At 39.5% G+C, this 25,450-nt stretch overlaps 1 pseudogene; it reads left to right on the forward strand.

Moving 5' to 3' along the window:
- Window positions 1–1,364: 1,364 nt before the first annotated feature.
- Window positions 1,365–21,772, forward strand: LOC135233750 (LIM/homeobox protein Lhx3-like; annotated as a pseudogene).
- Window positions 21,773–25,450: the final 3,678 nt, after the last annotated feature.

The raw sequence follows: 25,450 nt of genomic DNA on the forward strand, positions 1-25,450 counted from the left end.
ATCCATGCGTGTTGTTTACGCCAAATTCTGACCCTACCACCTGAATGTCGCAGCAGAAATGGAGACTCATCAGACCAGGCAACGTTTTTCCAATCTTCTATTGTCCAATTTTGGTGAGCCCGTGCCAATTAGTGACCAGTCAGTATTTTTCCCCGATATTCGACAGGATCAGATATTAACGTTTATAATAGGATTCACAAAGCATATATTCATGAAAAGTCTGATTCTGGTGACAGCACTGTTTTTGATTAACCCTTATTTCATTTGTTTATGGAATTATTGTTGTAATGATGTCAAACATGCTTAAATTCAACATACTTTCGTTTTTCTATAATCGGAAATTACAGTCTATACACTTCATAAAGTAATAGCCAACATTGTTTCTCAATAGTCTATTTGGAAATGCTTAATCTTTTAGCCACGTAGCAAAGCATGGATTTTCTTCTAGGCCCTCTGAATCTGATACCTTGAACCAAAAAATGAATTTTCCATGGTCTGAACATTCCACATAATGAAAAATGTGTTTCTGCATAAACAAAAGAACACAGGGAGTTCATGTCCAAACCAAAGGTACATTTTAAAATATTACATTTTAAATAAATTTAAATGAAATGTAAGTATTTTCTTAACAGAAAAGAACATTTTATGATAAATCTGAGTCTAAGCTGATCCCTGTACGTCCCAGTGTTCGTATTTCTTCGCCGACGCGCTGAAGTGATCACGTTTCATTGCAAGTCAATTTGTTTCAATTTATTTCAGTTCAGTTCGCCCCCGTCAAATTTAGTCGTGTTAATTCAATTCGATACACATTTATTGTCTGTAGCGGGTAAATTATTTGCAGCATAATTATGTAAATCAGACAAAGTACAAAATGAAAACAAATATGCACATTAAATCCCTGTAGCACATTCATACACGAAACTCAGTAGGCCCTATAGCATTTCAGACAAAAATTAGTTTACTAAACATTGAAACAACCACTTTAATGTTGTTAAACCATCAGACCCAAATGAGGGGTAATATGTAGAATAAACATGTCCACTATAAATACATCAAAATGAATTAATTAAACAAATTATTAATTCTTCAATCAGTAAATATGCATGATCGTGGAAATATGTTCTAAAATAAAACTTGGTAATCGGTAGACTATATAAATCTTTCGAGGAGCACGTGAGTGTCGGGACAAAAGCTAGTTTTAATCTCTTGATTTGCAGCAAATACGGAAAACAGTCTGCTGGTCACCCAAAGAGATGCACCGTCAGAGCAACCCACTGCCCCCTCCTGATGCCAAGAGTCTCAATACCTGTGCACTTCTCGCCGCCTGCAGGCGAAGCTGTACGCGAAGTCTTGCATTAACTGTCCAGTCGCTACGGTAACCAGGGGGCAAAGACCATGCGGCCAGCCTATAACAACTACTCTCCGAAACTTAAACATTCGTATTTGTCTCCTGGATATCTCGAACGCCGCTCTGGCAGAAATTACCTTCGTTGAAAAAGAGGATAGTTATTTTCACAGACGTTTTCCTCAGTTATCTGGTTGAGTTGTATTAAACAGGAAGGGGAATTATGCGACATGGATGGTACTGACGAACTGATTGCGCCAAAAGAAGCGGGCAAGGTGAACATGCTGTTTGCTTCGCTGCCACAGAATGACCATCTACGCAAAGGTATATACATGTTTCAATTCATATTACATCCATTATATCCATGTCACGGGATTTGTTGTCAATTAACCCTTAATTCTCTCCCCCATAAGGCGAATATCCCTGAAAATAAATCCTTTTTATTTTATTAAGCTGAACGGTAAGCATCATTTCCATTTATTTATTTAGCAAATCACTTGTTGGGTCATTATACATGTCTTCGATGTGCTGATTATAAGGAATGATGCTAATCATGTCATGTCACTCTAATCTGTGCTATAATTTGTGAGTCTGCTTTGAAACCGGACAATTTAGATTAATATTAGCAAGCAATGTCAGAACGTTGTGGTGCATTGAACGATTATCTAAATAGATGGATGGATGCCATTTTATTATTCTTCAACATTTCAAAGCAACTTTTAATTCTTAAAACAGATCAGGCTGTTGCTGGTCTTGTAATTGACTACATAGTACATTTGATCACAGCTACTAATTTTAAACATGTTTAAATCGAGACAGAGTGCTTTAGAGAACGGGTGCCTAAAACATTCCTGATAAAACGAAGTTGTAATAAAATAGGTCAGGCTACATTTATATTTTGGTTTAGATTTCACCAGATTTATGTATCATAATAAACAGGGAACCTACAACACACAACTACAACAATATATGATATAACAACCATTTGACTTTTAGGGTTCAATGACTTGCTCAGAAACTAACGTCTATACTAACGTCGTTTTCTTTGGTTAATATTAGATTACCAGAATTTGAAAGGAAAGGAATGGACATAAAATAAGCAAAGCAAAGAAATGTGGCGGAAAGTTTTCTGCCGCTGGACCATTACAATCAATTTTAACAGGCTCCCAGAATAAATAATACGGCTTCAGTGCACCTGCTTCTGACGTAGCCCTAGTTGGTATTTGTAGTCGGTCTGTAGAGCAGCAACAAAAACTGCCAATTCATTTTTTTATCGCGCGCCGACAAATCACACAATGATAAAGCAAGTTCTCCACTAAGGTACGGTGAAAAGCGGCGGACTTATTAAGTCTAATAGACATACCATAAGGAAATAGCTTAATACCATCATCTCTTCCTGGCAAGAGCGACCTAAATCGTAACCTCTTCCAGTTGTTTTCATATAGTTGTTTACTAGGGCATTATATGGACGCTCTACGCTCTACGGACGATTAATGGACAAATCATGCATGTGGGTTACATTGTTGTGGCATAAGAAAGTCTTTCTTAAGGTGTATGGTACTGAACTATTATTTTACATTCATGTACAAGACAACAAAACACTTTGTCTATACTCTTGTTGCAACTGGCTTAAATTAGAATTAATAAGTTAATTGGTTCTGCGTGTCTTCGCCAGGCTTTATTTCATTTCAATGCCTTATTGACTTTCACGAGAAGTATTTTTGAAACACGTTGAAGGAGTCGAGGTAAAAACAACAACAACAATAATAATAATAAAGAGTATTTTTTTTTGTGGGATCGTGTCCATGATAGATGAATCGGCCTAAGTAATGCGCCTATGTATGTGTTGTGCTCAACGACTATTTACATAAATTGGACTAACCTGTTTCTCTCTACTTAGACTACTGTTAATTTACTACTATTTGAACTTGTCCCGCTCTCATAATGTGAAACCCACAGATCCTTGCCAGAGCTGCGTTCAGGATGAGAAAAAAACGGCGCTGGTTGCAGATTTACTAGCCTGTGACGTCTGGCGATTGCGAATGGTTTGACACCGATTCTTAAATACGTCAAAGTAGGCGATTAGCCCTGTTATGCCCACTGAAAGGGGAACAAAAACATCTAAAAGACTGTTGCAAGACTTTTCAATCTGTGTCGTAAATGTAGCGTGCAGTGCAATGTATGTTTTGCGTCTTGAATGTATCCTAAAACACGAGCAAAACGAGCTTAATACCGATAGGTTAAAGCAACCTATACCAACGAAATAACCTTAGCAAACGTTTGAACCACGTCTTAACACGGATAGACAATGTCAGGACTGGTTGTCAGTCTAGCTGCGTAGAGGCAGTTTGCACTGTTCAGTGGTCTTGTGGTTTTCCATTAACCAGGGAACCTATGTCAGCAGAGACTAAAATAAAAAGTGAATAAAATCAATTCAGCTCAAGACCAGAATTTGAATTGCTGGGATTTAATTGATACATTTTATTTCCCCCCAATTATAATTGCTTCCTGGTATAACAGGCCTATATTTCTACTGTTGATTTGCATATCAACAAACACTTCTGGGCTGCGTTTCCGAGTTTCGATGTAACGTTTTACGAAGGCTCCTAAGGTATACCTTTCAAAGGGAAACCTATTTTTTACGAGTGTTTCCCAAACTATACCTTAACAGTTGCCTTAGGGAACACCTCAAAGGTACATCGTAAGTTGGAGCTGGCCTTCACTGTGGTGCTGAAAAGTTTATCAATCGATGCCAAGGGAATCGATTGTCTCACTTGTGAATGACGTTTTAATATAACAAATGTTGCCATAATCATTTTACATCAATCTAATATTGTAGAAGAGGAAGCTATGCCTAATAGAGATCATCTGTTAATCTCTTTAATAGTCAGTTAAGACGAGACCTTGTGATAGTTTCAATAAATACGTACATATAGACTACAAAGGATAAATTAAAAAGCATCAATCGGGACATAGGCTATAAGCCACAGTCTGGGACTTCGTGGAAGCCCAGGGAAAAGGATATAAGCTACATATGGGTGAATTATTTTGTTCTTATTGAAACAAAGGTGTAATGTTAATTTATTTTTGTCACACAATACATAGGCAACTGTAGCAGCATATCCACTGATTCCCGCGAACTTTTCTCTGCAATGCAAAAATGATCGTAGATGAAAGGCAAAAGCGCATCTGTGGAAATTGGTCATGATGAATTCTATACCGGGTGCCTTATGAATAGGTCTACCTGTTAAAGTGATTTGCACATCCACCTTAATTTGCTGTTGGATAATCTTAAGTTTAACCAAGAATATCATTATTGGGTTGTTTACCGAAAATCGTAAAACAACATGGTAAGAAAAATGTTCCGTAATGTTGATATTTACCCAGTGCTATTTTGTTTTATATAGGAGGTGTAAGCTAAAGGAAGGGGATGTAGATCATTTGGCTATGTTTGTTCATTATGAGCCACCATACCTGTATGTGTGTTTATGGCTAGGCCAATCAACGTGCTCTAGATCGGTTATGCAAGTAGACTCACTCAACTTTGGCTTTGCACACATAGGTTTTATATTCTTAATAAACCGGCGGTTTGTTTCAAGTCAGTGTGATCATTGACTCACACACAAACGAACTAATTTCTACAGGTTATGCAGTCGGGAAAGCCATATCCTCAGTTAGCGCCACCAAGTATAAATTAAAAAAACTTTTTTTTTTCTTTTCACAAAGTTTAGTTTAGTATCATGGATAGGCCCTATACTTAATTACCATCATGAAGGGGATAGACAGGTAAAACGACAACATTCTCATGACCTGCTATGCACAGAAACGTTGCTTGGATAATTACTTTTCGTAAAGTAAATATTAAACTCATTTTCGCATGCCGATGTGCTACTAGATGCGCACTGTAGTACAACTGTCGATTTGAAAAGCAAAATGTTGGCATAATAAGGCTGAAACCGCGGAGCGCATTGCTAAGGGACAGCTTACGAGTGCCTCAGACCACCCTTTTAAAGGTATACCTTAATTAAGGTATACCTTAGCTAAGGAGACGCTGGGAAACAGCTCGAGAGCTAAAGGAAGAGCTTAAGGGATACCTTACGACGCACGTAGCGCTAAGGAGACTCTGGGAAACGCAGCCCAGAAATGTAATTTCCACAGGGGTTGACCTCATTTTTAAATTCATGGTTTATTAACAACCTGGTTCATTAACAACCTTTAAGTTGAAGCCTCTTCAACATATTAATATGCATAGGCCTATAGTGTTACAACACTGAACAATAGAAAAATATGTGAAATATATTTCAAAAATTAAACAGTTGTAAACTAAATAATATTTAAAACAGGTCTTTCACCTTTAAACAGATCTAGAAAACAGCATATTTTAATAACAATACAGCATCTTCCTATAATAAAATATTTACAAATTAGAACACCTATTGCTACTGAAGTGAACTGAGTGGAAGCTTACGCTGTATCAACGAGTGAGTGCACAAGCGCAACGTCACCTCACTTGGCAACCTTAGTTGCTACTGCCATCTAGCGAAGATTCTGACAAATTACACTTTTCATCCTCTCAATCAGTAATGCGGGAGACACATTTCCCTGGGTTTTACATTTGACACAAAACTACCGAACGTCATAAAATTCTAATACCTAACCGTTTCTTTTTTTTTTTTTTAAGTACCGAAAAAGTGCTGAAGTTACGGAATACCGTGCAACACTACGTCAGACACATGTTCCAATCCATTGCTCAGTTTAGCAGAGAATGCACATTTCAAAGCGCCTCAGAGACAGAATAATAACACATAAATACGCATTTCAAATAATAAAGACGACATTGAGAAAAAACGAAACCATAGACGAAATATCAACTCGCGACCTGCGTAGTGCTCGCAGAATAGCCTACCATATTATTTATTTAGACATTGGCATATAAGAAAATTTTCGGTTACGCTGACCGATAAAACGCTATTCCAAAAGCAAAATCAGACATGTTATACATCGTTAGAAATCTTATACTCTCACCTACGGAACAAATGAATTGTCAATCAAGCCAAATTGCACTAAAAAGGGCGATAATGCCGTAAGCAACAGGTGTGGTATTACGCACAGCTATTTTGGAAGGTAGCCTACCCAGTGATCAAAAATGCGCGTATATTTCACAAACGGATTGTCCAAGACAATATATGACCACTCAGTCGCTAAAGGAACATCTCTACGCGTAAAACCAATCGTAAGATTGTATATTTATTCAATGTTTAGTCCAGATATTGACTGTAGAATGACATGGTATAATTTTTTTTAAAAAACGTTGTCTCGTTTATTTCGTTATTCAGCGAGCAGCGTTTTCACTGCTGTATTGGCATATTTTAGGGCCAATGTCGGGTTTATCTTGTTGCTACGGAATATTGCATTACATTACATTACAGGCATTTGGCAGACGCTCTTATCCAGAGCGACGTACAACAAAATGTATAACCATAATCAGGAACAAGTGTGTCGAAAACCCTAGAGGGCAGTAGCCTACCGTTCTAAGTGCAGGGAACAACCGCATAGTTCAACTTGGACCCTGTAGGTTAAACTGATTGACACTAACACAAACAAGTACAGCAACAACGCAGTCTATGAAAAAATACAAGCAATAGTTAAGACGAGTTAAGTCACATACGAAACAACTACCTAGTTACAACCCTAAGCTTACAGTCGATGTAGAGATTAAATTGAGAATACGATTTACAGCATAAATTGCGTCTTTTGTTTATATTCAATATTAGTAATTGCAGCGAGAAACTGCAGCTGTAGGTCGTTATGTTGTGGTAGCAACGGAACGAAGCGGACTATATATGTATTAGGCTGCCGTCATTGTTTCATTATACCAGCGTGTTTTCGCGCGTTTGCACAGAGACTCAGAACCTATCAATAAAATGGTTTAGCTATTTCTCAGCATAATGACAGATTCAAAGACTAAACGAACTCACCCGATACTGTCTTCAAATAATATCTGGCACTGTCTTCCACTGCTTCCCCAATGTTCAGACCCTCCCCTCGCTGATAAAAACTAGACCCTACGGTGTCGGATTACTTGCGTCGCCATGGATGTCGCTTGCCGTAAAGAAGTTTACTAGATGTCGTAACACTTAGATTTGGAGCTCCAGCTCTTCCGCACCCCAACTAATAAAAAAGTCCAAATGGCGGGCAAACAATATGGCGAACATAGGTGGTCTCAATGGCAAAGTTGTAGAGCACATTCAGATGCAGCGGCCGATGGAGTTTTGTGTTGATCTGACTTACGGTGTGGGAGTTATGACCTTTTAAACATGACCCTTTTGTTATAGCGCCACCATCTGGCCAACAAAGGTGATTTTTGTGCCTGAGTAGTGGGGGGGCATAGGAACCCACCTGCCAAATTTGGTTGCTCAAGGACTTATGGCTGCTGAGCCTCAGACACTTTAAGCAGAAAAAAATAAGAATAATAATAATAATCCTAACAAATACAATAGGGTTCCACCAGCTTCGCTGCTTGGACCCCTAATAATCCTAACAAAAACAATAGGGTTCCACCAGCTTTGCTGCTTGGACCCCTAATAATAATCCTAACAGATACAATAGGGTTCCACCAGCTTCGCTGCTTGGACCCCTAATAATAATCCTAACAAAAACAATAGGGTTCCACCAGCTTCGCTGCTTGGACCCCTAATAATAATCCTAACAAATACAATAGGGTTCCACCAGCTTCGCTGCTTGGACCCCTAATAATAATAATCCTAATAGATACAATAGGGTTCCACCAGCTTCGCTGCTTGGACCCCTAATAATCCGAACAGATACAATAGGGTTCCACCAGCTTCGCTGCTTGGACCCCTAATAATCCGAACAGATACAATAGGGTTCCACCAGCTTCGCTGCTTGGACCCCTAATAATAATAATCCTAACAAATACAATATGGTTCCACCAGCTTCGCTGCTTGGACCCCTAAAAATACCAGAATGTAACACTGACTTTTTTGGTAAAAATACTTCTAAGGGCAAGAACTGGGACACAATATTTACTAAGTGATACATCATCAAGTAAGTCGTAAGACTCCTGTGTGATGCTGGAGAATCGCGTTTTATCCACAGAAAAAACAAACCAGTCAAGGACTAATCCGATCACCCAAGAAAATTTGATACGTACATCAGCACCAAAGACATCAGTGTCAGAAATTCCCTGGCAGTTTTTCCTTCCTCTATTAACCTACATCTATCAGATGCAATGAAGACACCGCTTACTTTACATAGTAACTAATATAGCATTTAACACCAGGTCCGAAAAACCCACACTGGGATTGCAGTCGGGCACCTTTCGCTCAAGAGCGTGGACCGGACGCGCGGGATCTGTTCCCACGCACGCTGTTATTTGGTCGAGCGCGGGGAACTCAGTGATAAAAACAACCATCTGCCAATAGGCCCTACCTTCTGAGCAATAATCAGTCACATGACGTCTAAATTCAGTAACATTTTAATGTAACAGATTTTTTTACTGACCTCACTCAAAAACAGTTTCATATGATAGAAATATTTCCCACGAACATTATCGAATTGCTGCGTTTTTTTTTTTGGAAATTGGTTGAGGACAGAATTGCGCGTGCCCAAGCCTGAAGTGGCTACTGTAGCAGCCTGCAGAATAAGTTATTGACCGTGTTACATATGTGCATTATATTTATATGGACTCCCCCCTACTTATTAACTTGTTTAACTTTTAAAGTTAGTTTAGCGTTTAAAGTTAATGTGTTCAACTAATTTGCTTGCTTTGTTGACATTACCCGGTCTTCTGGATTCTCCAAGTGATAAATAAACCAGCCACCTGGTCACATGAATTTATAAGCACACATCAGCTTGGTCTGTATTGTAGGCTATTTGCTTTGTAAAAGCTTACATGGGTTACATGGGTTAAGAAATAAACAAAAGCCGCTTCCTTCATCGCTTGGAACGGCACAACTCGCTTCACTGTAAGTTATGATTTACCGTTTAATGTTTGCGCAGTTTTCTTTTTTTCATAAAGCCCCATGCTTCATAGTCTGAGGACGTCGGTGGTCTCACGTTACCATTGTTAATGTGTTTATTTGATTAACATTAGTATTTGCAAAAAAAGAAAATTAAAAAAAAAAACACATTATAAGGCGTTTTCATTCACTGTTACATTTATTCCACCCCTCTGTTAAAATTATACCGACTAAGTCGTATGAATGTAACATCAGACTGGTAGCATCATGATTTAAATAGTGTCTGACTCAATTAAGTTATGAACGTAATTAAAGCGAGTAGGATAATGACAACTGACATATCAAAGTTGTTTGAAATAAAATTTCGTAGTGCTAGGCTAAATATTTTTGAGTAAATGAGCAATGAGCAAATGAGCAAAAAGGTTATAATAAGGGACACCTCTCGGTTGAGGAAATAGCCTAATTCGTTTAGTTTTTTTCATAGAGACGCGTTTTATGGTGTGCGATATTCTTTTTTTACTAATAAGGTCACGGGATTTTTCTGCTTGTTGTTACGACTTTTGGCTTTATTTCTAAAATAAATGTACTGGAGATCACCCAAAATAATGTCTCTGCGTAATCAACACGCAAGATTTTAATAATTCTGTAAATTTTCCCTGGGTCGTACCTACTTCCATGGTGTGAACGGATTTTCTAATACATTTTTGAAGTTGTAGATACGTGACGTTTGCAGAATAGTTGCAGCGTCTTGATAAAATTTGAACCACCACAACAACAATGACAATGACAATAATAATAATAATAATAATAATAATAATAATAATAATAATAATAACAATAGTCATCAACAACAATATATATATATATATATATATATATATATATATATATAAAACAATATATTTGACGAAGGTTTTTCGTTTCTCTTTTTGAGATCCTGCATTAGGCTTCTGAAGTTTTACATGATGATAGTAAAATTTCTTATCGTATGGCGTTAATGTTACAGCACAACAATGTGCAGTAAGTGAAGAGTTCAGTGAAAGGTGTGTAATTGTTTATTTCTTCCAGGACATAAACTCGCGCTGAAAGATTAGTCTAGAAATTAGTTTTCATGTGTTACAGCACCATTACTGACGTTAGAACACGAATTTCGTAGACTGATGTGCTATTGTTGGCTATTTGTTATTACGTTGTTATTGCTGATTTTGAAATCATTAAAATTAAATGGCTACTCTATTAATTACAGCTTGATGGTCACTTATGCCATCAGAGCTTGACAGCAGAGTATTATCCAAGAACAGTAAGAAAATCCTGAAAGTTTTACATCCACGCCACCGTGCCCTCCGACGCTTAGAAAAGAATGGACATGTTTATATACTGTTCAGTATTTTCTGAGGAATGAATGAGACCACCCTGGGGCTCCTGGATTGCGAGCCTACACAGTAAAATATTCAGTGTTAAATCAGTTCTTTGTAGCTTACGTATGGTCCCTATTGTACTCATCTGTACTCTGTTAGAGTTGAATTAACACAGGAAATTTTTACGCTATAAGATCTCATCTGCACTGCGTATTTACTGTATATGTCTTATTTTACTGGCAGAGATTCCGGTATGCGCGGGCTGTAATCAGCACATTGTAGACCGCTTCGTTCTCAAGGTGCTGGACCGCCACTGGCACAGCACGTGCTTCAAATGCAGTAATTGCCAAGGCCAGCTCGCGGACAAGTGTTTCAGCAGAGGCGATAGCGTCTACTGTAAGGATGACTTCTTCAAGTAAGTATTCTCCGATAGATGTTTTTGCGGGAAGAATTAAGCGAATCATGCAAATTCAAACATGAACTGTATTAACTGATTTTTATTAATGAAGGGAGAGTCGCCATAAATATAAATTATGGGATTTTAATGATTTATTCAGAATTTACCATAGCATTTTGAAATTTTACTTCAAACAGCTTTGACATGTCAGTAATCATTAGCCGTTTCAATTACATTTGTAACTTAATAGAGTAGGATACAATCTAAACCAAATACACACAGTATGGTGTGGTATGACTATTTTTAAGCTGGTGTAAGGTATTTAATATAACCTATTTATCAAATTGAGCAATAAAAAATTTTGGTCCACTCATCGAGCACAGGGTGAAATTATTTTGAAAATATATACCTTAAAAAATGGAATTAAGAACGTTGTTTTCCCTAGTAAGAGTGTGATAGTGTTATGCCATTTGCAGTAGGCCTGAATGTGGGCGCAGAGTATTGAATATTTAAAAGTAGGACCTATAGAATATACCCTTGTACAGTAGCCTAAGTAGGCCTAACATTGCAAACAGAAAGGGCATGTTATGAAAACAGCTTATGTAGTGCCTTGCTATTAAATGCATTTAGTGACAAATGTTCAGTGTTCATGTGCTTGTTTCCAAAAGATGGTTTGGAACTAAATGTGCGACCTGCCAGCAAGGCATTCCACCTTCCCAAGTGATACGGAGGGCACAGGAATTTGTATATCACCTGCACCGTTTCGCGTGCATAGTCTGCAAGAGGCAGCTGGCCACGGGCGACGAGTTCTTCCTGATGGAGGACAGCAGGCTAGTGTGCAAGGCTGACTATGAGATCACCAAGCAAAGAGGTGATAATCCGAGAGCGACTTTTACAGCTCATGAACTGTAGCTACAGATGTCATTTCACACATGACTTATAACTATGCTCCTGTCATGACATTAATCGTGCCCCGATTTAAAAAAAACTAATGAGCTTTGCCCTGAACAAAGGTTTTCTGTTTTGCTTTTCTTAGTGTAAGTGGCAAGTGTGTGACAACAAAAAGAAATAAAAAGAAAATCCAAATCAGACAATTGTATAATAATAATAATAAGAATAACAATTATTATTATTATCATTATTGCAGTAGTAGTAGGCTAGCAGTAATAGTAGTAGAGGTAGTAGCCTATTGGTGAAAGTGACAAAAGTAACCAAAATGCATTTAAAGTGTTAATTAAACATGTTAATTTTCACCTCTTTAGCACTGTCACTGTATTCAACTAAAATGTAGGCTACATATTTGAATACAATGTCATACTATATACAAATATTTAGTTTATATAACATTTCTTCTCTCTACTGAATTTTATCCCAGCGATAGTTCAGGCCTACCTTTGCCTATTTTTAAGGCGTAGTTAAATGTAGCCAAACGTAGCTAAACAAATGCCTATGTGATTGGTCATGCGTCTTCTACAGCAGGTTTACCCCTAAGGAAAAACTCTGGAATGCTGAACCCACTAACATGTCCTTTAGCACATATTTTGCAGCACTGAATCAGAACCTGAGATTTACCAATAATACTAACAAGTTTGCGATGACGCCAATCTAAACGTTTTATAATTTTAACTAATATTTATAACGACGAGGCAAGATTCAGTAGCTGCTTGTTTATTTTTACTCTACTTTCAATGTTATGAACATTTCACAGTACAGAACGACCTCCACTCCAAACGCGTTCCACGGTATCTTGGAATGAGGGATTGGTCACTGAATTGTGCTAGCCTTGGTATCGTCTCTATTTTTCCTCAATAATCTTTCTTACTTACTGCTTCAAAATGTGAACTTCACCACAGAGGTCAGCAAGTCATCCATAAACATTTGACCCACCTGCGCTAATAATGCTGCGGCTTGCCTACAGATCAATATCGCTCTTTATATACACTCACCGGCCACTTCATTAGGTGACAGGAGTGGCACCCGGTGTGGTCTTCTGCTGCTGTACCCCATCTGCTTCAAGGTTTGACGTGGTGTGCGTTCAGAGATGCTCTTCTGCATACATCGGTTGTAACGAGTGGTTATTTGAGTTACTGTTGCCTTTCTATCAGCTTGAACCAGTCTGGCCATTCTCCTCTGACCTCTGCCAGCAAAAAGGCATTTTCGCCCAGAGAACTGCCGCTCACTGGATATTTTCTCTTTTTCGGACCATTCTCTGTAAACCCTAGAGATGGTTGTGCGTGAAAATCCCAATAGATCAGCATTTTCTGAAATACTCAAACCAGCCCGTCTGGCACCAACAGCCTTGCTACGTTCAAAGTCACTTAAATAACCTTTCTTCCCCATTCTGATGCTTGGTTTGAACTTCAGCAGATCGTCTTGACCATGACTACATGCCTAAATGCATTGAGTTGCTGCCATGTGATTGGCTGATTAGATATTTGCGTTAACAGGTGCAGTTTGCAGTTGAACAGTTGTACCTAATGAAGTGGTCGATGAGTGTATATTGCAAATCCAAGGGCACTGTAGAAGAAAAATGATAATTTTCCTGCCTAATACCGAGCTCTGCCCGGTGTCAGCACATTCCACACTCTGATTAAACAGTGTTGGCGCACTCTATAGTGTACAATTTGGGAATTAGCTGGCAAGAACTAATTTACTAACTTATTTCTGTTTGGGTGACTTGTGTGTTAGATCAGTGGGTCCCAGCCTCGGTCCTGGAGTACCCCTGTGTATACTGGTTTTCGTTCCAACCACAAATTAAATTTCAGAATTATAACAAGGTGTAAATTTTTCTTAAAGTAATAATCTCGAAGATTTTCATTTAAATAAATGTCTGTTCTATCGCCAAATTAGGTAACATAATGGTGATTGAGCCTCTTATATTAATTTATATTATTATTGTATTAATTTATTATTATGAACTGGGTGTCTGTGGCGACATTCCTGGGAAAAATTACAAGCAACGCGCAGTTAATGCCACGTTTTCCATCACCCATCAGTGGTTGGTCCGCCAGACAGAGTAGGCAGAGCTAACGCAACAGGCTTGCTCTTCAACTCACTTGTGTGAGCGGCGTACTGTTTTTTTCCGGTGTCTGCTAGCGATACAATAACAGAGAGGGGAGGAGGGGGGTTATGGAACCCTAAAAAGTTTTTGTATAACATGAGAAGTCATGTTATTTGTTGATGTAGATTTTGTATTACATTTGATGACAATGTAACGTGACTAAATTGCATTGCTATTTGCACAGCTAACGCTAGCTACCGGACCATGTCAAGAAAGGCAACATTAGTTTAGACAATGTTGCGCACAGTAGCCATCTCTCATATCAGGTAACGTTGCGTTAGCTAGCTAATGTAATTAACATTATATAATGTCAGCTAACAATTAGAAAAAACACTAGCCAACGCCACCGCCCGGTACCGACCTCACAAACCGTCTCTCGAATGCAATGCTACCTTGTTGCAACGTTGCAATGTAGCTAACTAAAGGCCAGTTCAGATCAATGATTCGCAATTAGACTGGATGCAACTTGCAAAATTCCAAGATGTCTAACTGTAAACGTTCTAAAACTGCACTTGGCGATTTGACAAGGTGGGTCTTTTGAGACCCCAGGCAACGGCTTCAGATGCTCTGCAACAAACCAGTTCACACCGCTGCAGTTTTCTCTGCAACATTCTAAAACCGCTTGGTCTTGTTACCATCATTACATTTCCATCAAGTTCATCAATATCTTATAATGATCGGAATAAAGCTGTCTTTACACAGAGCATTAACCCCGGGGTATAGTGGAGCAAAGTGTGTAAAGATGTCAAGTCGGAGAAAACTAAATTAAAAAAAATATGGCAGTATGGATTAGCGTTGTTATTATTTTATTAGGCTACGCTTCCTCATATGTTCCTTCAGCCTTGATGCCCTTTTTTGATGAAATATCCTTTGTTTTTGTTTTATTCTTCTTGTTCTGATTGCTAATTTAACACCCAGCTCAGCTTTATTCTCAAACAGTTTAGCTAGCAAAACCAGAAACACGAGGGGTAACAGTTTGCAAGGCGGCAGTTTACAAAATATCACACAACAATCATTCACGAGAAAGACAATGTTTATTGTGCACGAGATACATAACTGCACGAGCCGCGGATTCTTCTCTGCAGTGTAAAGATGTTCATACTGGGCAAAAGGTGGATAAAGAACGTCTGTGGAAATTGATCATCACTAATTCTACCCCAGGTCTGCAACAGCATTTTCACCCTGCTCGGCAGTGTAAAGAAAGCTTAAGTTAGCCTAATGTTAGGCAATGAATGAGTAGGCCCTATGTACATAACGTTACTTTTATAACAGCCATTTTGTATTCAGTAAATAGTAGGCTAAATGTTATAGTTACCGTGGCCCAGGTGCCAACTGACTGACGTCATACAGGCGACACTGTTTGGAAGTTGGGAAGTGAGGTCCAAAAACACACCTGCAATTACCGCTTATCACCATAGATGCCGCCAATGAAAATATATCGGTTAAAACCTGCCGGTTAAAAACATAGACATATATATATATATCAACTGTAAAGTGCTTAGGATAATTTTTAAAAAAAAGCTATATAAATGCAGTCCATTTACCATTTACCAATGACAACGAAACGGAGATCTTCAAGATACTTTAATTAGGTGCTCTTCGTGTTTAGAGGGATTATTTGCCCTCTTCAACCATATTATGTCAGAAATAGCTAAGCATTCCATGAAGAATAAAATTTCCATGTTCATACTGTGCTTATTGTGCTACATTGCAAACAATTAGGCCTACATTAAATGAAAAATTTGAAAAGCGCAAAGAGACATATTACGAGTGCGTCGAACATCTTGGGCGATTTGGTTTGCCTGGATCATGCCAAGGAATAGACCCAGTCTGTTTTTGTTTTGATTTTTTCTGCGCGCTAAGGTCTTTGCAAACTTCTTCTTTTAATTTCCGACAGACTAGGTACAGGTAGTGTATTGCTGCCATAGACTGTATAAAAATATACCGGTTAAAACATATATATACCGGTTGTTTTTAACCTCCCGCTGGTTAAAAACTTAGACATATATATGGTTAAAAACAACAACGCATTTGATGTTTGCAAACGGAAATGATGTACGTGTTTATTTGCATATTGAGTGGGGAAGTGAGATCCGATCACAAGTGGTCAGTTGAGACACATGTGGGCTGCGTCCGAATAGTCAAAAAAATTACGTCCTATGTCTTTTCCTAACCACTTTTCCTTGACCTTGATGGAAAACGTCATGAGGTCAAGGAAAGATGTGAAGGAGAATTCATAAGGACTTAGGAAAAGACAACTGCGGTGCTAAGAGAATCCGACTGCACTTACACTAGGCTACGTAATTATGCGACGGCGAATGTTACTGACGTGCGTCTGCCGTGGTGAAACTACAATGTTCCGAAGATGGACTACTAAAAGCGCATCTTAGATACTTTGCCCCCTGTGTTCTTACCATGTTGTTTCATGTAGGCTATATAAATGTAGACAACCCGGTAAAAAATATTACTTCATTACCAAGGTTGGAATTGAAATAAAAAAGGAATATAGGCTACCAGTCACAAAAGTGAAACGAAATGGTTGTCACATTGAGAATGGTTGCTCATGCTCACCCTCCTGTCCACTCATATTTATCGACATGAATCCCAATTAGTATGATTGTATGAAAATAATTGTTAAATGTATGCAAGATAGGCATAACATGTTAGATCTACAAATCTACTACTGTACATATCATGTTCTTAAGTTTCAAACATGTTGAATTAAAAACATCATCTGGCTAAAAATGTCTCATATCCCTTTTTCTTGAAAGACAGATTTCTGTGTTATGGTTAATATGCTGATTATGATCTGATTATAAGCCTATGCATATAATATCTTAAGAACCACCACACAACTCAGTCATGTTGATCATTTGTTTTAGTGAATGGCCGAATGGTGCGTCGCTTTAAATGTTGCTGCTGCAAGGAATTGTGGGACAGCATTATCTCCTTTCTTTTCGTAAAGGATGGTCCAGTGTCCCCTATGCTAAAAGAGATGAGAAAGGAAGCATTGAAGCACCTTTCCTTAGCATTTAGTGAATTCGAACAGGTCTTATCATGGCTGCCACTTAGATTCTTCCAGGTCACTTCACTTAGTTAGGAACCCTCCTAAGCAAAAAAGACTATTCGGACGCAGCCGTGGAGACACATTCTAATGCCAGATGTGAACTGACATCTGTCTCGACTGAATCTGGACACAATCTGGATATATCCGGATACAAAGTATAGGTGTGAACAGAGTCAATAGGCTTCTAATTGATCAGAGCGTAGACACCTGGCCACTAAAACTAACCATCTGGAAGATAATGAAGATTTCAAAGACAAAGCAAATGATAACAAGCCAAACCTGCATTGTGTCAATAAATTTCAGGAAATTAAACATGTTTCCGCTAAATGTTCAGGGGTCTATTGATTAATCTCAGTCTTTCAATTGGTCCAAAAAGTTTGTTACCTCTTCTATATAATTGTTTGCAATAAAGCAGAATAAGCACAATATGAACATGGTAACTTAATTGTTGATGGCTATTTTTTACATGATGTGGATTAATAATCCCTCTAAACATGAAAAGCACCTAATTAAGAAAAATGAACCACTTGTTAAAATTCTGGTATTGCAATTGTGGTTAGAACGAAAACAAGAGTAGCCTGCTCCAGGACTGAGGTTGGGAACCACTGTTTTAGATGACTTTTGTTTTGACACTTGCAGACATGTTAGAACTAATTGTTGAAATTAACTAGGCTAATTTAAATAGCCTATTAGAGAGAATATCCATTAAGAGCCTGGGCAGATATGGAATGGCTGATTTTCGTCCATGAATTTATTGTGGTTGGATAGCAATCTAAACACATATACAGACAACAATGCTTAAATGAACAATTAAAACATAAAGGGGAAGGGAACAGTTTGTTAATTGAGATGTCATAGTTTTGTATGTTTACGCCACTTATTTTAGTCAAAACATTTCAGGTCCAGCCAAAGAACGGTAGCGGTTCAGAATTAAATGGTAATTTTGAAATATTATGAACTTAACAGTTGGTCATTTAGGCTTTTTAAATGTAGGCTAATGTTACCCTCCCGCTTTAATGTTCTGTTGCATGCAACATATGCTCATTTGTTCTCATTAAGTAAGATGGTGCCAGTGCTTACAACATGCTGTACTTGTACTTTAAGCCAGCAGCCATACATCCATGCGCTCTGCTCCTGCCGAATGGCTGAAGCTAAGCAGGTGTGGGTTTGGTTAGTACCTGGATAGGAGACAACCAGGGAATACTGAGTTGCTGCTGGAAGTGGTGTTGGTGGGCCAGCAGGGGGCAATCTTTCCTCTGGTCAAATAAACCCCAATGCCCCAGTGCAGTGACGGGGACACTGTGCTATAGGAGATGCCATCTTTCGGATGAGATGTTAAACCAAGGTCCTGACTCACTGTGGTCCTTAAAGGTCCTGTGACACTTATCGCTAAGAGTTGGGGGTTCCCCGGTGTCCTGGCTAAATCCTAGATCTGGCTCTTGCAAACTTGCCACCAAAAACCATCCCCAGATTTAATTGGCTAAATAAATGTTCTCTCCCTCTCCACCTTCGCTAATGTGTGGTGAGCTTTCTGGCGTAAAAGAGCTGCTGTGCATCACCCAGGTGGGTGATACACATTGGTGGTGGGTGAGGTGAGTTCCCCTTCACTGTAAAGCACTTTGAGCATTCGGAAAAGTGCTATATAAATGTAAGGATATTCTATATATACTTGAGAGTTAGTAATCCACTACTGAAAACGCTGTATTAGGGCAAGCCGTCAGATCCTCATAAATTAATAAAAACAATATTATTTCACCAATCGTAAGCACTGCACGTTGACATTTAATTGGGAAAAAAAAATTTAGTTTATGTTGACCTGAACTATCATGCCTGGGCCCGGGAAAAATTTCCCCAATTGTCCCCCCCAGACGCCAGGCCTGATCATGTGAATATTTTGAATGCAGAACAAATATTGGTAAATTGTCTTTATTTTCACGTCCTGTATATTCAGAAGCGGACTCCACAGTGAAGAGGCCACGCACGACCATCACCGCCAAACAGCTTGAGACACTGAAAATCGCCTACAATAACTCCCCAAAACCTGCGAGGCACGTGAGGGAGCAGCTCTCATCGGAAACCGGCCTGGATATGAGGGTTGTGCAGGTAACGCACTTTTATCTATAAAATGTACTTTGGCTACATATATGGCTACAGATATTTACGGTCGGTTAAGGTCAAATAAAGTCCTCAACTCAAAGTCAGGTGGTAAGGACAAGCCTGAGACAAGCTCATTAACACTTCTACTAGTTAGCGCGGTGCTTCGGGCATCCTGGCCAGCTGTGGTCATATATATTGTTTTATGCATTTGTATTCACAAGGGCAACAGGAGGGAGGGGAGGACGCTTTGATTTAAATCCATCATGCAACGTAGTCTACTGTAGCCTACCTCTAATCACCTTTTATCTGTAACCCCCCCCCCTCCATAAACCTGTAAAAAGCGAGACACGTGCCCATATAATATAGGCATACAAAATTGAGCCGTAACTATTTTAAGACAACAAACGTAATTTTGAATGGAAGGCCTTTGATATTTCAGGTGTAGCCTAACATTATTTCAGGTTTTAGAGCTGGTGCAGTCATACAATCTAAATAGCTCTCTAATAAATGATTTACAGCGCGTTAAAAAGTGTCACCTGGCGCACTCCACCGAGCATGTAATCCCGTCACCAGAGGTAACCCGTCTAAACTACAGGTTAAGGACAACTTCTAGCTTGATTGCAAGTCAATTAAACCAGAAATAAATCTTATCCAAGAGGCACAGGTCATGGTAATTCTAACGTTAATGCTCTGTCCCTCTGCTCCAACCTCGCCCTTAATGTAAGTACACCAGAACTTTTACAGAATGATCGTTTCATGTTATTATATCACATTCACAATAACTTTAAAGCTTTACTGTGCAGTTGATATTATATTATTATTATTATTATTATTATTATTATTATTATTATTGCTGTTGTTGTTGTCATTGTCATTATTATTACAACAGAAGCTAAATAAAACTCAGGTCTGTCTTTTGGACCAGCTAACATGGACAATGACAACACTTACTGTAGATTTTGTGTTCTTTTTTGGAATAGGCTTTTAACTAAAACGTTATTACTTACTCAATAGATTCATGACTTTTCATTTAAATTACTTTTTGATTTAAGAATGTGTTGATTTCGCTGTGCCAATTCAATCATGAAAATCAAAACTTTGTCTTTTCAAAGTTTTGTTTTGTGCAATGATTAAAAATGTATATTCTACTGAAGATAATGTATTCATAAATGAATGAACAGAAACAGTTTGCTTTTTACTGTTTCATCTGTCGTGTGCTAGGGAGGGGGACCATATTGAAGTTTTTCTTAGACACAGGGATATGTTAGCAAGATACTGTGTTGTGGCATGTGTGTCTTTTAGAGGAGGCTTACATGTTGATGTAACTTTAGGTGTGGTTCCAGAACAGGAGGGCAAAGGAAAAAAAGCTAAAGACGGATTCTGGGCAGCAGCGATGGGGGCAATATTTCCGCATGAAGAGGTCCAGGGGCAGTGGCAAAAACAAACATGGAGTTCTGGACGAAGGCTTGGACAGTGACGCTGAGGTTTCCTTTGCAGGTAGTAGCTTAGCACTTTAGAGCAAGAGCACAGTAAATGCTTAAGAGCAGGAGTGCAGTAATGAATAACAGCAGGAGTATAGTAAGCATAAAAGCAAAAGGGCAATAATGCATAACAGCAAGAGCAGAGTAATTATAAGAGGAGAAATGCAGTAATATATTAGGTTTACCGCAAATATAAGAGCAGATGTGAAGGAATATGTCAGAGCAGGTTTACAGTAATTATAAGAGCAGAAGGGTGGTAATGAATTAGAGCAAGAGCACAGTAATACATAAAGGCAGGGGCGCATTACAGCAGGAGTGCAGTAACTGCAACTGCCTAGGAGATGCTCCTGTTGGAAACATGTTTGAGTCAAGCCAACTGCATGGAGGCACTGCTCTCCTCTGAACATGTTAGTGCTAAATACACTCTGATCTTGTGCATGTCTGCAAAGCATCCATAGTTCAATGGATTCATTTTAAGGAAACTGTAATTCAATATCTGACAATTCATTTGAAGATTCGCTGTTCTGTTAAAAAATAAACAGTTTAACCACACACTTCCTGTTTGTACATGCCCAGATGAGTCATCCATGGTGAAGATGGGCCACTCTAATGGGATTTACCATAGTCTGTGTGAGGTGTCCCCTGCATTGAGCAGGAAGGGAGCTGACCACACCCGCTTCATCCAAGCACAGGACCAATACCAGGATGTCGGCTCAAGCAGCCCTTACACCCTGCCCCGCTCCCCAAACTCCATCCCAAACCTGGCCGGAAACCCAAACCTCATCTCTGGCATGGTGTACCCTGACTCAGTGCTGTCTCCTTATGACACAGGTTGGGGCTGGCAGGGTGACCCAGGGTGGCCAGGGTATTGTGGGGGGTAATGGACCCAGGTCAGACTTGTCCACGGGCAGTAGCGGGGATTACCCAGATTTCCCGGCCAGTCCAGCATCCTGGCTGGATGAGGTGAATCAAAGTCAATTCTGATGGAGGAGGATGCTTCCTGTACTGAGAAAAACAACATGCCAGATCTGGCAGCAGACTTTGGGCCAGGAAGACACAGAACCACCAGAACAATTGCAGTGGACTAGGTGACACAGTGGAAGCAGCAGAGTGCCGTCTGAACCCCTGTCCTCATCCGTGTGACCTGAGCGGCCAGCCAGACTCTGAAATTAAACCATCTAAAACAGGTTTCCAATAAATCTTCTGTAAGCCATTTGAGACCTCACTGCTTATACAGTATTTTGGATATGAAAATTATGCCTGTTTTCAAAGGATAGTACAATCTGTGGTGGCCCCACCCCCAGCCTGCAGGCCAATGGGTAAGTCCCTGGAGCCCTGCCCATTAGAAAGTAATGCCTCAGTCAGAGGAGCCAAAGTCCACCTGAAAGCTAGAAGGGGATGGCTATGACAAACTGTTTGAGGTGGAACAGCGCTGGGCAAAAGTAAGATTTTTACAAATTGATTGAGGTAAATAGATTTCTCCTAGTCTCCAAGATAAGGCCACCTAAGTGTGCCAAAGAAAGGGAACTCTTGTGATCACTGGTGGTGGTGTTGGAGAGGACATTCTTCCTGCATATGCTGCACATGCTCCGTGGTGAAGATTTATTGACACAATTACTCATCACATTCTTTGTTTGCATAGCAGATGCCCCGTTCGGACCGCACAGATTGACACATTTACTGAAGTTGTTCAGGTTAAGTGTATTTTTCTCAAGTGAACAAGGTCGCTTCCTCTCCTGGGACTGCATTTACAGCCCTCAGAGCAACTCTGCCACACCTCCACTCAGATCTCTACATAGAACACAATCACACCTCTTCTGCATTTCAGTTTTCTTAACTTCGGAGTGCACTGAATGGGCTTGGCTGTACTACGATGTAGATGAGTTGTATGAAGCTGTGCTATGACACAGGTGAAGCACTTCATGGCTGTGTTGTGACACAGGTGAAGCACTTCATGGCTGGGAGCATTTTCCAGCTATGTGGTCGCACAGGTGGTTGATGGAGCAGAATGCCTTGCTGGTCTGCAGTGGATATTCGGGCCCTATCCAGATGAATTTACTGAAAAGAAAACTCTCTCCAGTGATAGTCTGCACTATGTGTAGTCTTTCATGATTTGGCCATTGCTGGATGTCTGTTTCTCACAGACATCTAGCAAAGGCCAAAAAAAACCTTTAGGTTTTTTTCTTATTTGCTCAAGAGTATCAAACAAGTGGAGGTGTGTGAACGCTTGTGGGTGGTGCACAGGGCAATGTGTCCGAAGCATCTCTAATCTTGGTAAATCCCCTTCCTGGTTAGCTTACTGTGTGGCTCACCAGAGAGGTAGTGCCGTGGATTTGCTGATGAAACATGCAGGCACTTAACCCCGATTCTACAAAAGTGACTGAAATGCAAAGCGTTTGTTTCTGTGATGTTGCCATTGTTCCTCTCTGGACAGGTGTGAGCTGGAAAGCGCAGGCTGAGAAAACCTTACCCCCCTTTTCAGTCCCTTAAACACATTTCTTGCTCTCATGTGCTCCAGCATGTGAAATTCAACACATACTTGCTTTTCATCACACGCATGCTGTGCTCTACTGATTACAAACCGGATACCCACTTCCTGTTGTGGGACCGAGACGGACGCATGGTGCAAGCTAAGTGTTTGTTGGGTGTTGGGTGTTATGTGTTTGATTTATTTGTTTTGGGTGTTTGCTTGTTTGGATTGGAGTTGGATCGAGATGAACGAGTGGTGCTAGCAAATTGTTTGTTGGGTGTTGGGTGCTGTGTGTTTGATTTATTTGTTTTTGGGTCTTTGCTCGTTTTATTTTTATTTTATTTATTAATTTATTGAACAGGGCCATGCACAACACAACCCTTGGGCCAGAGTTAGCTATATAGCTAATTTACATCTGCGGTCCCTTGGCAGGAAGATATTTGGATTGGAGTTGGAGTTCTGTGGAGTTTGGAGTAGAGTTTTTCTGTTTTTCTGTGGAGTTTGGAGTTCTGATATTAGTTCACGTTTTTGAAACACATTATTATAAGCGAGATTTGCTCCTAAGGTGAAAACCTTTGTTGCCGTTAAAGGAACAAAAAGAGACTTTTACCCCGCTTTTCCCCCTTCATTAGCACTCGGCTAGCAAGCCGGTTAGTACATTTGGCACACTCGAGCTAACAAGGTTTTTTTGGGGGGGTTGTTCGCCCTCTTGGAAGCAAATCCTAGCTGCCTCCAGTGTTAGCTAAGTGCTAACGTTAACTGTAGTCTATTATAAACTAAGTTCTTTACGTTAGAAAGTTAAAAGGATGCTGCGGAGCTGAGCAGACATGAACGAACTGAGCTCTCTAACATATCTGCTTATCTAATTTAAAACAACGCTGAATTAAACTTTCGAGCTGGGCCAATTTAATCTTTAAAGTGCTTAACTAACTCATGAGGAATGGATCATCGACAGAAAAACAAAAACAGAAACAAAAAAGATGGTCAAAGCGACGATGAATCTCTTGCTAATGATGCTACAACTAACATTAGCCCCCACGAGGCTGCTCACATCATGGGTGACATTAACCAAACACTCTCCGAAACAGAGGATTCTGTTGGCATGCTTGCTGTTCTAATCAAGGAAATTCAAGAGGGAAACAAGACTCTCTCACAGGAAATCGATTCAAAGTCACATACAATGTATGTGTGGTGGGACTAAAGGAAGATAGCAAGGGCCTGTCAAGTTCTTCACTGAATGGATACCCAACGTCTTGGGCACAGACCTCACCGGACCGGTGGACATCGAATGCGCCCACAGAACCCTGAATCCGAAGCCCACACCAACCGAGCCTCCTAGACCTGTCTTGATCTGTCTGCTTCGATTTCAGGACCGAGAAAAAATTCTGCGACTTGCAAAAGCGAAAGGAAACATCACTGTTGTTGGCAAGAAAATCAGCTTTTCCCCCGATATGAGCCCCGAGCTAGCCAGGGGTCGCAAACAGCTCATCCCAGCCTTAAAAGCTATGAAGGAGAAAAACATCACCTGCTGCCTGATTTACCCTGCACGATTGAAGGTCCAGTGTGAAGACGGATGAGAGCGCCTATAATCTGTTTTCCCCCCTTTTTTATCATGATTGATTTGCAGGAAAGTGATTGACTAATTAGAGTCAGAGTGATACGAACATTATTACCAAATGAACTTGAATGGCAAGTCCGTGTTATATAGCCTACATGTATTTAGGCCTACTTTTTTCCCCCTATGACTCTCCCATCTTGTTAATTTAATTTATTTTATTTTACTTTCAATATGCAACTAAGCTGGATGTAGCTAAGTCCCCAGGAATTGTTGGTAAATATTTTATGGCCTCAAGTGAAATACGTTTATTTCTCTGTTCTACATTTGAATAAGGCCTAGAATTTCAGTAGTTCCGAATACTCTGTGAGACAGTTAACTTTGAATCTTACTCAATCACATATTTTTATTGTTATTATTTTTTATATGTAGGCTATATTCACCTATTCATTTGAGCCAAAATGTAACACCTTTGACTTGGCTGTAAATATTTTCGCCAATCAGAATATAATAGCATTTGTTTTCAACTATATGAGAGCTCGGAGGTTCTGTTTAAAGTCTGAGTTAAAGAAGAAAGAAGAGCGAGCAACTAAGTTTCTCTACAGTGTATTCATGTTTGATTGTCTGGCTTGTAGAC

Source organism: Anguilla rostrata, chromosome 10, assembly GCF_018555375.3.
Source record: "Anguilla rostrata isolate EN2019 chromosome 10, ASM1855537v3, whole genome shotgun sequence".
Classification (NCBI taxonomy): domain Eukaryota; kingdom Metazoa; phylum Chordata; class Actinopteri; order Anguilliformes; family Anguillidae; genus Anguilla; species Anguilla rostrata.